The following is a 13,503-nucleotide window of genomic DNA, read 5'->3' as shown; positions in this document are numbered from 1 at the left end:
AGAGAGGGGCAGAGACATAGGCAGAGGGAGAAGCAGGCTCCATATAGGGAGCCTGACGTGGGATTCGATCCCGGGTCTCCAGGATCGCACTCTGGGCCAAAGGCAGGAGCTAAACCACTGCGCCACCCAGGAATCCCTGTAAGGAGGATTGTAAAGTTCTGGCCTGACAACACAGTGAGAAACACTTAATGCAAAACTCTGCCAATTACTCAGGCTTCCATTGAAAACAGTTTCAGTTTCCAGATTACAAATACAAGACACCTAACTAGGATAAGAGATGCGTATATGCCAGTAGCTATTGGATATGTGCTTTAAATATTTATATAGAATGATCACAAGTCCAAACTGGGGTGAGATAGTCTGAGTTTATACCAGGTGCCTCTTGTAAAGTAGAAACTCTGTTTCTGTCTGTTTCTTCCTATGTAGGAAAGAACTCAGTTCTTCCCTACTGTGTTTCTATCCTTTGTCTCCTTTACTAGTCACACAGAACACTTTTGACGCATCTGGTTACCAAATGGGTGGAACTTTTTCCCTACATGGAGCCATTCTCTGTGACACCAACTCAGTGTCCTACAATTTCACTCAATTCTGACACTATCTCGAGATAGTATCAGATCCCACAGTTTAAGAACTCAGTGCCACAAGACTGACCCACCTTCCACTTCAGATGCTAATCAAAAGCAATAGTCCCTCATTACCCACAACTTCTGTTCAATTTGGCTACAATTGGAGGTTCCAGCTTCTGTCCCTGTTCAGATGGGGTACACCAGTCTGGATGTGTTTCCCAGTCTGGAAACTCACCGATCCCCCTGCTCTTGGGATTTATTGAGGCTTGCTCACATACACATGATCAATTATTAACTTCATTTTCAGCCCCTCTTGCCTGTCTGGTAGATAAAGGGTAGGGCTAAAAATTCTAACCTTCTAATCATGGCTTGATCTTTCTGGTGATCAGCCCCCAACCTGGAGCCATCCATGAGCCCACCAAGCATCTTCAATAGAACAAAAGATGTTCTTAATGCTCTTCTCACTTAGGAAGTTCCTAAGTACAAAGACTCAGGAAGTACATTATATATATATATATATATTATAATATATATTATATATATTATTATTATATATATAATATCCTTACATGATTATTATTTTTTAAGTAGGCTCCATGCCCGGAATAGAGCCCAACATAGGGCTTGAACTCACAACTTTGAGATCAAGACCTGAGCAGAGATCAAGAGTCAATTGCTTAACCGACTGAGCCACTCAGGCATCCCTGGAGTTCCATTGATTTGATGAGTATGAGTTATTTTTGAATTGTATCAAATGTCTATAAATTGCATAATCTTTCAACACCAGTTCATTCTTTAGCCCATGTCTCTAAAAGGTCTGCTCACAGAGAAGGCTAAGTCTTGGCCTAATATTGTCAACTAAAGAGAAAACAGAATTATTTTAGCACATGTTTAGGGTAAATCCTCTTTTGTATCTTCACAGTAGCATTATGAGGGCAATCATTATTGTCCTGCTTTTAGCTTGAAAAAAGTGTGGCTCAGATAAAGTAATTTGCCCAATCATTCATGATTAATAATAGCAGTGCTCCCACTTCATGTATTCCAGTTGGTATCTACTCATTATGATCATTTAAATGAAAATTTCTTAGACATTTTTAAGTTATACCCAAATTCTCCCCCATTGTCCACCCCTCCTCCTTCTCTTCCTTCCTCTCATCTCCCTCCTTTTTTACAATTTCATTGAGATTCCATGAAAATAAATAAAAAATGTACAACATGTTGAGTTTTAATAGATGTATACATCTATGAAACCATCAGCGCAAATAACATTTTCAGAGCTCCCTCAAATATTTTTGCACCATTTTATAAATCAGCGCTTTCTCACCACTGTCTCCTGGCCTTCACTAAGGAGGCTATTATTTTTTACCATTATGAGGTTGTTTTCATTTTAAAGAATATTATATGAAAGGAATAATAGAGTAAGTAGTCCTTTCTCCTTCCATTCTCTCTTTTTTTTTTACTCAACATAATTTTTGAGAGTCCTCCATTTTCTATGTATGTATATCCAAATTTGTTTTTATTGATGATTAGTATCCTACTGTATGAATATATTACTCTTCGTTTATCTCTTTTAGATTTAGGGTACAAATAAAACTGCTATAAGCATTTGTACACAGGAGTTTTATAAAAAATGCTTTCATTTCTCTTGGCAAATACTTGAGTATTTGGGTAAATACTTGAGAGTAGAATATCTGGATCATATGATAAGCATATGTTTAACTTTCAAAGAATCCATCAAACTGTTTTTCAGGGTGGGTATGATTTTACTTTCTCACTAGCAATATTTAAGAGTTCCAGTGTGTCCTGTCTGTGTCAACACTTGATGTTCTCCATCCTTTTCATTTTAGTCTAACAGGTATGTAGTAGAATATCATTGTATTTCAAGTCTCATTCTTTGATGACTAAAGATGTTGAGCATTTTTTCATGTGTTTAGGCACTTGTGTATCTTTTTCTTTGGTTAATATCTGTTCAATTTTTTTTTTTTTAACTTTTTTAAGTTGGGTTATTTATCTACTTGAATTAAAAGGGTTTTTAATGTAATATGCAATACATATGTACCAAATGTTTTCTCCCAGTCTTTTCTTTGATTTTTTTTTTCATGGTGTCTTTTAAACAGCAGACATTTTTCATTTTAATCCCTATCAACTTTTCCTTTTAAAACCCTTTAGCTTTTGGGTTTTAAGAACTTTTTCTACCACAAGGCCAAAAAATGTTTCCCTGAGGTTTTCTTCTGGTAGTTTTGTAGTTTTAGGCTTTACATTTAGGCCTATGATCCATTTCAAATTAATCTTTGTGCATCATGTGGTATAATGGTTGATTTTTTTTTTCCCTATGTGGATATACAATTGATCCAGCACCGCTGGATTTTGATTTCTCCTACTGAATTGTTCATGAAATTTGTCAAAAAAAATATGTTGACATATGTTGACATATGTATTTGGGTTATTTCTGGAATATCTATTGTTCTGTTGATCTACCTGCCTATCTTTTTACCAAAATCAAACTGTTGTGATTATTTGTTCTAGCTTTACAGAAGGTGTTGAAGTTGGGTGGAACAAGAACTTCAATTTTGTTATTTTTTTTTTTAAATTGCTTTGGTAAGGACCCCTCGTACACAGTTGGTGGGAATGGAAGCTGGTACAGCCACTGTGGAAACAGTATGGAGTTTACTCAAAGGATTAAAAACAGAATTATCTAACCATCCAGTAATTCAGTAATTGTACTCATGAGTATTTACCCAAACAATACAAAAACATATAAACACTAATTTGAGGAGAGATCTGTACTCGTATGTTTATTGAAGCATTATTACAATAGCCCAATTGTGAAAGTAGCTCAAGTGTTCATTAATAAATGAATGGATAAAGAAGATATGGGGGAGATAGATAGATAGGTGTAGGGGATATATATGGATATATATATATATGGATATATATATGCACACACATAAAGATGTGGGGGATATATATTATATATATAATAGAATATTAATCAACCATAAAAAAATGAAAATTTGCCATTTGCCACAACATGGGTGGATCTAGAGAATAATGCTAAGTGAAATAAGTCAGTCAGAGTAAGATAATTACCATGATTTCACTCATGTGTAATTTAAGAAACAAAACAAGCAATTACAACAAAAAGGGACAAACCAAGAAACAGAATCTTAATTATAAAGAACAAACTTCTGGTTACTAGAGAGGAGGTGGGGGCAGGGGATGGGTGAGATAGATGACAAGGATTAAGAGTGCATTTAATTGGGATAAGCACCAAGTAATATACTGAATTGTTGAATCACTATATCATACACTTAAAACCAATATAACACTGTACATTAACTATACTAGAATTAAAATTCTTAAAAATTCCTCTGGCTATTTTATTTCCACTTTTGCATTTTCAGATAAATATTAAGCTTGTCAATTTCTGCAGAAGTGACCATAAGGATCTGCACTGAAAAGTTCTGGCCTTTTAGCAACCACATAAACTGCCCACAGGTAAACAAGTTTCTTAATAGCCAAGTTACTGTGATATGAACTCCAACACGGCTTTGAAAGCCTCTGTCAAGCACTAGCCCAAACAGGTAAAGAGAGGCAGGTTTTCACTGCTACTTTTCAGCTGCAAACTCAGTGAAGCACATTTTAACTACTTTGAAAGCCCAACAGTTAAAGCAACTTTTTTAAAGGAAAGAACTGATACATTGGAAGTTAAGATCGTTATCGTTGCACATTAATTTTTTTGTATAAATCTATTTCTTCAAGACTTGAAGAACTCAGTTTTCATAATTATTCAATCAATATAAGCTGAAGGAAAAAACTCCACCAGAATCCCAGAAGCAGAAATAACATTACGATGCTAATACAGTCAGTAGGAGGCCACAGTAATCCAGATTATCATACATAACTGTCTCATGGAAACTAATTTGACTTTTATTGTGCTGCTAAATGAAATTATTACATGATCTATAGATTATTGAGCCCTGTGGCAATGCTGGAGAATGAGAAGCTGTGCTGCATCTTTTCCTTTGATGGTTGCAATGTTTTTAAAGCACTTTACACATTAAAAGTGAGTAAAGAAGACTATAATACTCAGAAACAACACAGTGACTAAATAAATTACTTGCCAGGAACCATAAGTATGGCACGAATAATGCAGCAAACAAAGCATTTTTTCATTAACCATGTGTACCCTACGGAGACAAGGAATTGAAAGGAACTCGCATGTGAGAGCTCTCTAATTGTGAACTCAATTGCCCAGGACAATGCCCCCAGATGATCCTTAGGCAATCCCTGAATGGACTTTGAATATTCCTGAGAATTTGTCATTTTACTTGATGGCTTCAGAAACACTGACCATGGAAACTTGAGGACTTTGAAACCATTGGAAATGTTGTAGCCTGATTAAGTCCATTGTTTATTTGAGATAATTTAGGGCAAAAGAGAATATTTGTATTGGGGGATAATAAAGTATTCTTCATACAGGAGCTATACTTGAACAGGAATTGTGGAGGAATTGGCATTTGAATCATAACAGGCTATCAACATTGGCTCAGATTAGTACTAGCAACTAAAATTTCGTGTCCCTTTGGAGTTCCTCTCTGGATCCACTTCCCAAATAGAGTTAGCACCCTTGGTACTATTATGAGAACCTCTGTACTTTAGATCATTAGTGGAGCATTTGTCACATTTATTGCAGATAAGGCTTTAATACACATATCTTTCCTGCCATCTTGAAAGCTTGGTGGTTCAGTGTCTGTGTTACTAGATTATGCAACCCTATCCTCTGCCTGGGTATACCAACCTAGCAGGCAATTCAGGCCTATTACTGAATATTTTACTTATTGACAGCAACCCTCCACACAACTCCAAGTCCTAAAACCATCCAGGGTGACTTCAATGTCATTACATTGCCTGGTCTATCAGTTGCCTCATCTCTAGAAGTATTTACACCTACTCCACTTTGGTTACCTGTTCCTAAAGAAATACCCAGGACCTGGCCACTACTTGAATTCTTTTCAGAACTACAAATTCAAAACTATCAACCTAATAGCTATACCATTCCTTTCCCCTCACTTATTTTTTGTGTTGTTGTTTTTTTTTTTTTTCCCATGTAATCCTGCTGCAAGCTTTTCAGCTTATAGTTTTGTTATATGTGAAAGCCTTTACATTCTTCCAAACCTCCAATTTTCCAATTTCATCATCCAGCTAAGGGTTCTGAGGTTTGTTTTGGTAGCATGCTTTTCTTCACTGTTCTTTTTTTTTTTTTTTTTATCCTTCCTTTCAGCCCAGTGTCAACGTAGAAAACCCTTTACTGCCTTCTTTACCCACAGCTTTTCCCCAGTAGCCTAGCATTACTTGGTACAGAAAGGCAACTTGAATTCCATGAACACTCCTAATTCCCAGCTTCAAAAGGCTCTCAATATGTCTCTGGTTGACTCATTCTCCCACCTTCTAAAACAACCATTTCACACTTTATTCACCCATTAAAATTCCAACACACTCCTTCACCTCTCACTGTGATTTGATCAGTTTCCAGTTTTCCAGAGCAATAGAAGCAAACTGACAAAAGATCTCATCTTTACAATGACAAATATCCAATTGTTTACCTTTGTACCTATTTTCTTCCCCCTTCTGATAAAGTAGACACTATGCCTCCTCTTATCTAAGACCAGACAGTTCATCTACCTGTTTATTGAATTCTACCTGTTTACCACTTCTTAAAAACTAGATTTTTTTAAAGATTTTATTTATTTATTCATGACACACACACACACACACACACACACACACACACACAGAGGCAGAGACACAGGCAGAGGGAGAAGCAGGCTCCATGCATGGAGCCCAACACGGGACTCCATCGCAGGACTCCAGGATCAGGCCCTGGGCTGAAGACAGCACTAAACCGCTGAGCCACCAGGGGCTGCCCTTGACAGCTTCTCTTTAAATATATTTCATTGCTTCTTTGATTCAAACCTTTTCTCTGATATTAACATTATTAAGTATCTCCCATACTAATAAAAATTCTCCCTGGACCCCCAAGCCCTTCAAACCTCATCTCTTCTTTTGCTGACAAACATTTCATTTCCATTCCCAATCTATTACTCAGATAAAAATCTAAAATCTAATATTTCCCAACCACTACATTGAAAAAGCTATTACTAGAATCCTCAATAAAAGCCAGGTTACTTGGCTTCTCAGTGGAATTTGATAGAGTTCTCTACCATCAACTTCTTGAAACCTTCTTCCATTGGCCTTTAGAATTCCTGTCTTTGCTTTTTTTTTCCTGCCTCTTTGGTCACTCTATCTAGGCTGCTTTGAAGATTTGTCTTCCTTAATATGGCACTGTTTTCTTAAAGTTCAGAATCTCACCTTCCTTTATATCACTTGTGGATTTTATACTACCCCATGCTCTTTAGTGGCATTAATATATCCATGACCTTCAGCACAAGCCTCTCTTCTGAGCTCCAGACCCATGTATAAAACTGCCTACCCAATACCTCTACCAGGATAACTCAGATATGCTTTAAATACAACATAGCCAAAACTGATTTCATGATTCACTGTCCATGTGCAGGAACAAACATCTGGTTCCTCGTCAGTGCCTTTGTCTGAGAAGGCTGGCATCAATCCCCAACTAGTTTATATAAGTCACAGTGCTTGGGGCAACCTTGACTCTCTTCATCAGCCTACATTTTTCTCACTGAGTGCCATTCAAAGCCTTTTTGCCGTGGGTATCTTTCAAATTTTCTTCCATCTTTCCATCATCACAGGCACTAGACTACCCAGGCTACATCCTCTCTTACCTGGTACCCTATAATGACTTATTACTAGGTCCCCCAAATCTAGAATTTATTTTCTGAAATGAAGCTAGGTTGATTATCTCAAAATATAAAATATGATTGTGTTTCCCCAATTCCATCCCTGTCTAAAACTCTTTATTATTTCCCTTTGCATTAAGGACAGAGAAAACAAATGTCCTTAAAGGACAATGTGGTGAAGTTCCTGACCAGCTCTGGAGCCTCATTCTCTGGAATCCTGTCATACTGGCCCTCCTAAAATTCCTCCAAAGCACAATGTTCCCTTCTGTAATAGGAACTTGACATATGTAGTTCCCTACATCTGCATGTTCCTCCTCTCTTGGTTGTTGAATAAATTCATAATCACCCTGATGTCTACTCAGCCACCACTTCCTGAGAAAAAACTTTCCCAATTCCTAGGCTAGGTAAGAATTCTTTCCTTGCAAGGATTTATCTCATTTTTACCCATACAAAGTGGCACTAGTTACTTTGGTCTATTCCTAACTCCTCTCCACTGCCGCACAAGATTGTACACACCATGAAATTTGGACATTCTATTTATGACTGGCCTTTAATCCTAAACACATATTTTGTTGTTGTTGTTAACAGATAGATGGCATTATGAACGAATAGATGGATCAATAGGAAAATTTAGGAAGCAAAACAGCTTGTTCAAATTATGAACAATAAATTAGAAGACAGTATTTTTCTATTATTTCTCATGCTTCTTACATTTTGATCAAGAAACATTTATTAGTATCTTTATATCTCTTAAATTTTTTTCTAGTAAAAAAATTTTGTATTTGATTGTCGTTTTGTTTTGTTTTTTACCTTAATTCTTGGGCTTTTTATATTCTATTCTAGAATTATCTACCTCCCTAAACCACCTAATTTTCAATTCAAAACACAGTGTCTCATAACAGGCAAGAAACTTTATTACTTAGTCTAATGATAATAGTTTCCTTTTATTTAAAGGTTTGATATTCAATAACAGTCATGTTCTGAAAAAGGGGAATTGTGATAATTTATTTTAATTCATCTCAATAAATATCCCACACCTACCATGTGTCACAGTTTGATTGCGAGACTATGGAAATGAACAGGACAGACACTTGTTCTACTGGTATGAAGTTGTTAACATAAAAGCTGGCGGTCCAGAGATAAGAGTTATATTAGAAGTCATGATAATCATTTTATTGTAATTAGTTAATTACTTTGTTGCTTGAGTTCCCTGGGCCATTCTAAATGCTTAACTGATTAAATAATACTGACCAAGAATGGCTCCTTGACAGGACAATCCACATTCACAATAGTGATTTTAATAAATTTGGGAGTCTTCAAACAAATTGGATAAATAATTATCCATGACCAGAGGACGATGAATATGACTTTAATTAAGGAACTTTCTAATAATCATTCATTCTTCATGATAACTCTTTAGCTTAAAGCCTGTATCATAGCCACAAATTGTTTTAAAAAAATATGAAGAAATCCAAGGGGGAAACAGAAAGTATGTATAATATCCATAATACCCTAAGCATAAGACAGAGTCTGTTACTTTAAGCAAATTAAATTTTGTCAGAAGCAAGACATTAAAGAACAAGTGGCTTAAAAGATCAGAAAACTTGAAAGCAATACAACCTACTCAATGAATCTTTCTCCTAGCATTTGCTTCTTAAAAAACTATATTTCCTAAAGAAGTGGTTCCTTTTTCTCCAGGTTTTATCCATTATTACTTTTAACACTGAGACCTTGGGGAGTATGCTAGAGACAAAATTAGATGATCTGAAAACCTCAGCACCAGGCAGGATAGTAGCTCAAATCATCTCATTTAACTGAGTAGAACACTTCTGAGCCAGGCACCATGATTATCCCATTTTGTTAATGAAGGATAGTGAGATCCAAATAAATTAAACGACTTACTAAAGATGACACAGCTGGTAGGTGATGGAGCCAGGATTTGCAACCATGCTATCTGACTCCTGTACCATTATCCTGGTACACTCTCTTCCAACAAAGTGATTCCTTAAAATGAATTAAAATTCAAATAAGTGAATAAAACAGATTTTAGAAGGATGGAGGCACAGAGCTTAAGAATCGAATAGATTTCACACTCTAAAAAGTTGGAGGAACCCCCACCTTCCTCCTTCCTGATGAAAAAGAATGGCCATCCTGGTACAATAAGAATAAACAATTTCTGTTTCTAATGACTCAGTAGCCGCAAAGTGGGTTTCAGATTACCTTTTCCCTTTTCCAAAGTTCTAACTAAATTTGTGAGATTACTAAATCAAACTTTCTGAGCCTTCTCTGTTGTTTGGGTTTGGGTTTTTTGTTTGTTTTTTTTGTTGTTGTTTTATAAAAATGATTGTTACCTTTTGCCATAAATCTAAAATTTATCCCTTGCAATGGAAGCAAGGGAAAGCATATTGACGAGGGTGGAGTTACACAGGGTTGAGAACCATAAAATGGGGACAATCACAGCCAAGAGAGTGCGAATTTTAACAGCCTGCTCAGGCCTGTATTAAAGGGCAAAATCCCATATATCACAGAGAGTATTCTTATCACTCAGAGGGGCAGTTTTGAAAAGGACAACTTGGCTAGAAATGAGAGTGGGGGAGGTAATGCCCAGGTCATCTGCTATCATTAACTGGTTGTTCATTTGGGCTACTACCCTGGCTGGTGCTGAGGTTTTCAGATCATCCAATTTTGTCTTGTCTTTGTGTGTGTGTGTGTGTGTGTGTGTGTGTCTTTTTATTTCTTTTTGGTCACCAATGAACTCTGTTTGGTGCTCATCCCACAGGGAGGATAATGTTACTTGAAGATTATCTACTTCTCCAGGCATCTGTGGGTGCTCTCATTAACTACTGGCTCATTCTTGATGAAACAAAGCAATATACATACACACATGAGTGTTCCCAGTGTTTGTACCACAGTCTTCTGGACATGGTAGCTGAGGACTACAGTTTGAGGGAAGAAGGGAAAGAAGGATGTGTATGGTATTTACGGTTTGGCATAGGCATAACTTCATCATAAGCATTCAGCTTCCTCATTAAAATATCCTTTATTTACCTCCCCACGGGGACACTTTAGTAGCACAAAAGTCTCAGACTATTTCCTACATTGTTCTCTTCCTGTTTTCTCCCTTTCTTATTTCTTCTTTCCCTCTCCTTCTCACAAACCCAAAACAAAACAAAAGAAAAAAAAAAAAAACACGGAAGGAAGAATAAAGGATGGAGAACAGAGGAAAGGAGAGAAGAGAGAATGAATATACAGTGACCAGACCTCATAAACAGACTTCTGATCTACAACTTACAGCAACCTGACCAGAAACCAACCTCTTGCTGGCAATGAACAGGCCGGAAAGCCAGTCTATGACAAGTCAGGACTTGGAGGAAGTAAGACGACTGTCTGTCTCTAATAACAGCACAGCAAGGTAAAGAGATAACTTCTATAAAAGTCAACCCCAAATGGCCAGCATTTGATTAACAGCTGACAGCTTTCCTAATGTTTGTCCATAAATTTGTCTCTGCTGCCACCTTAGCACCAACCACAGAGAGTTAAACATATCCTATAACCAGTTATATAAGATGCCCTACTTCTAGTGAGCCCACCACAGCTTCTTCATGCCAACAGCCTCCAGTTACAGCCCACTTAAAGTTTCCCTTTCTTCCACTATAAAACTGTCCTGACACCCTGCCTACATCTGAGTCTTTGCTAAAAGACTATTGACATGGCTAACTCAATTGCTCTAGCAAACTCTGAATATATATGCTTTGCTTTCCTCATTGGTTGGTCTTTGTTTATTTCCATGGGAATAAAAAAGAAGAAGGAAGAAAGAAAAAAAATTCCATTACTGCTACCTTTTTATCTTTGGTTACATTCTCTTCATATACAAATAAGTTATCAGTTTATTGAGAGTGGTGATTATGTTTTACATGTTTGTGTCCTTCAACACCCCTAAAATCTCCTTGGTTTCTAATGTAATAGATAATGAATGATTTTTATTAATTAATAACTGAAAGAAATCACCATAGTAAAGTGCAGATCGAAAGAACCTCATAGGAATTTTGATATAATGTCCATTTCAAATAGGAGAGCTGCAAAAATGTAAAGTCTAGCTCAAAATATACAACTTAGCCGTAACTTTACAAGACTCCTGAATTTTTTTCTACTACATTATGCTATTTTTCATAGTGAAAACAAGCTCTGAACACATATTGAATTGTATATGTCTTTATCTCATATACTTCAATGAATTTGTTCATAAAAGGGAAAAAAGTACCCCAGTTTATATACCTGATATAAAAAGTAATATTTTCAACATTATGGTTTATTTAAAATGAGGTAAACTTTTGTGATCCTGTTGCTAAACTCGTTGTACCCAAACCCTAGTGAAATAATAATTAATGATCATGATGGTAATAATAGTAACACTTTTATATAGCTAAGAAGTATTTAAAAGGTAATAAAATCACAAGGATACTGAAAATAGTAGAAAATAAGTCATTGGATGGGAGATTCTGAACCTTTTTTTTTTTTTTTAAGACAGCCAGTAGAACCAATGTAGAGAATCAGAGGATTTTAAAGAGCTCTTATTAAGTTATATTTATATTATATTAGAAACTAAGACTGATGAAAAGATTTAAATATTTTTTAAAATATTGGTAATCCATTAAATTAGCACAGAGTAATTTTGTAAAAAAAACTATATTTTCAAAACAAAAATTTAATGAAGAATGACATTTTACATTTTTGTAAGTCCCTTATATGTGGCTTCATAGACAACAACTGGATTCTCCTAATTGCTTTTGCACTTAATCTGTTAGGACTTGGCTTTTTGGTTGCTTATATATGAAGAAAGCTGCCCTCAAGTAGACTTGTAATTGAAGAAGGGAGGGATAATTTAATAACCTTTTAGATTATTGTAGTCATCTTTGATACTATACCAAAACTCAAAATCATTGTTTAAAGTTTAGTTGCAGTGTGGAATCAAAGAGTATACCAATGAGCTTTTCATTCTTCATGACATGAAAATCCATTGCTCTATCTTGTGCTATGAATAGATCTTTTATTCATGAATTATTGTATAATGTGTAAATGAGTCATTCAGAAAATATTGGCTCAGGTAGTTATACAGATATTCTAAATATCGACACAATTATACAATAATAAAACTTGCACTTGTAAATATGACCACTGATCTGATCAGAAAAGTTGTTTAGAATCTAGAACCATTAAGCTCTGGTGGTAGATACAACTTTTCCAAAATTCTAACCTTAACTCAAAACTTAAATTTTATCTGTTAGTAACTAATTGTTTTTCCTTCATGTGACAGATTTCCTTTGCTTATTTTTGAGAAAATGTCTGCCAAATGCCCAAATCTGTATAATCATAGTTGGTCACTACTATAGAATGGTTATGTTTTCTCTTCCTATGATATATACAGAGATGCTGATAAACCCTTGTTAAAGTTGATAGAACAAGAAACAGGAGTTTAGGAATATTATTTGTGGTTGCACAAATAAGTAAAATTAAAAACTGACACTAAAATAGTTTTTAAAATTGAGCAGAGGAAGGAAAATGGTAGGTTGGAGTTCTCACAGTCCTGTGGTCTAAAGCTGGTGCATCCAGAAAGGGAGTTCTAACATGTTATTTAGACTTCTGGTGCTCATCAAGGGTAGAAGTAAAAACAAAAGCCACAGACATAATTTATCCCTAAATAATGGGACCAGAAATTGGGGAAGGAACAGAGCTTCAGTTATTCATTTAATTCCATTCTAAGCTGCTGGAAAAGAATTCCTGCTTTTCTAATATGTGTGTTATGATTGTCGGGTTTTATGAAATGATATGATGTAATTTGAAACTATTATTATACAAATACTAAAATATGAGATAATAATTGGTCCATTGTAATAGTTGGGCTTGGAGACTAGTTTTATGGATCTACCTTATAATACCCAGCTTCTTCACAGAGATTTCTTGTAATCAGAATTGTAAATAAAAACAAGCAAACTAATGAAATACATGCTGGCATGTGTAGGGGGGTGAAGCACTCAATTCTATAACACTGTGACATGCTTCAACAAAATAGATTGGACTGATGGATAGTTAGAGGGCTGCATTAGTGGATAGCATTA

Source organism: Canis lupus, chromosome 16 (assembly GCF_011100685.1).
Source record: "Canis lupus familiaris isolate Mischka breed German Shepherd chromosome 16, alternate assembly UU_Cfam_GSD_1.0, whole genome shotgun sequence".
NCBI classification, from domain to species: Eukaryota; Metazoa; Chordata; class Mammalia; order Carnivora; family Canidae; genus Canis; species Canis lupus.
This window is presented reverse-complemented; position numbering follows the sequence as displayed.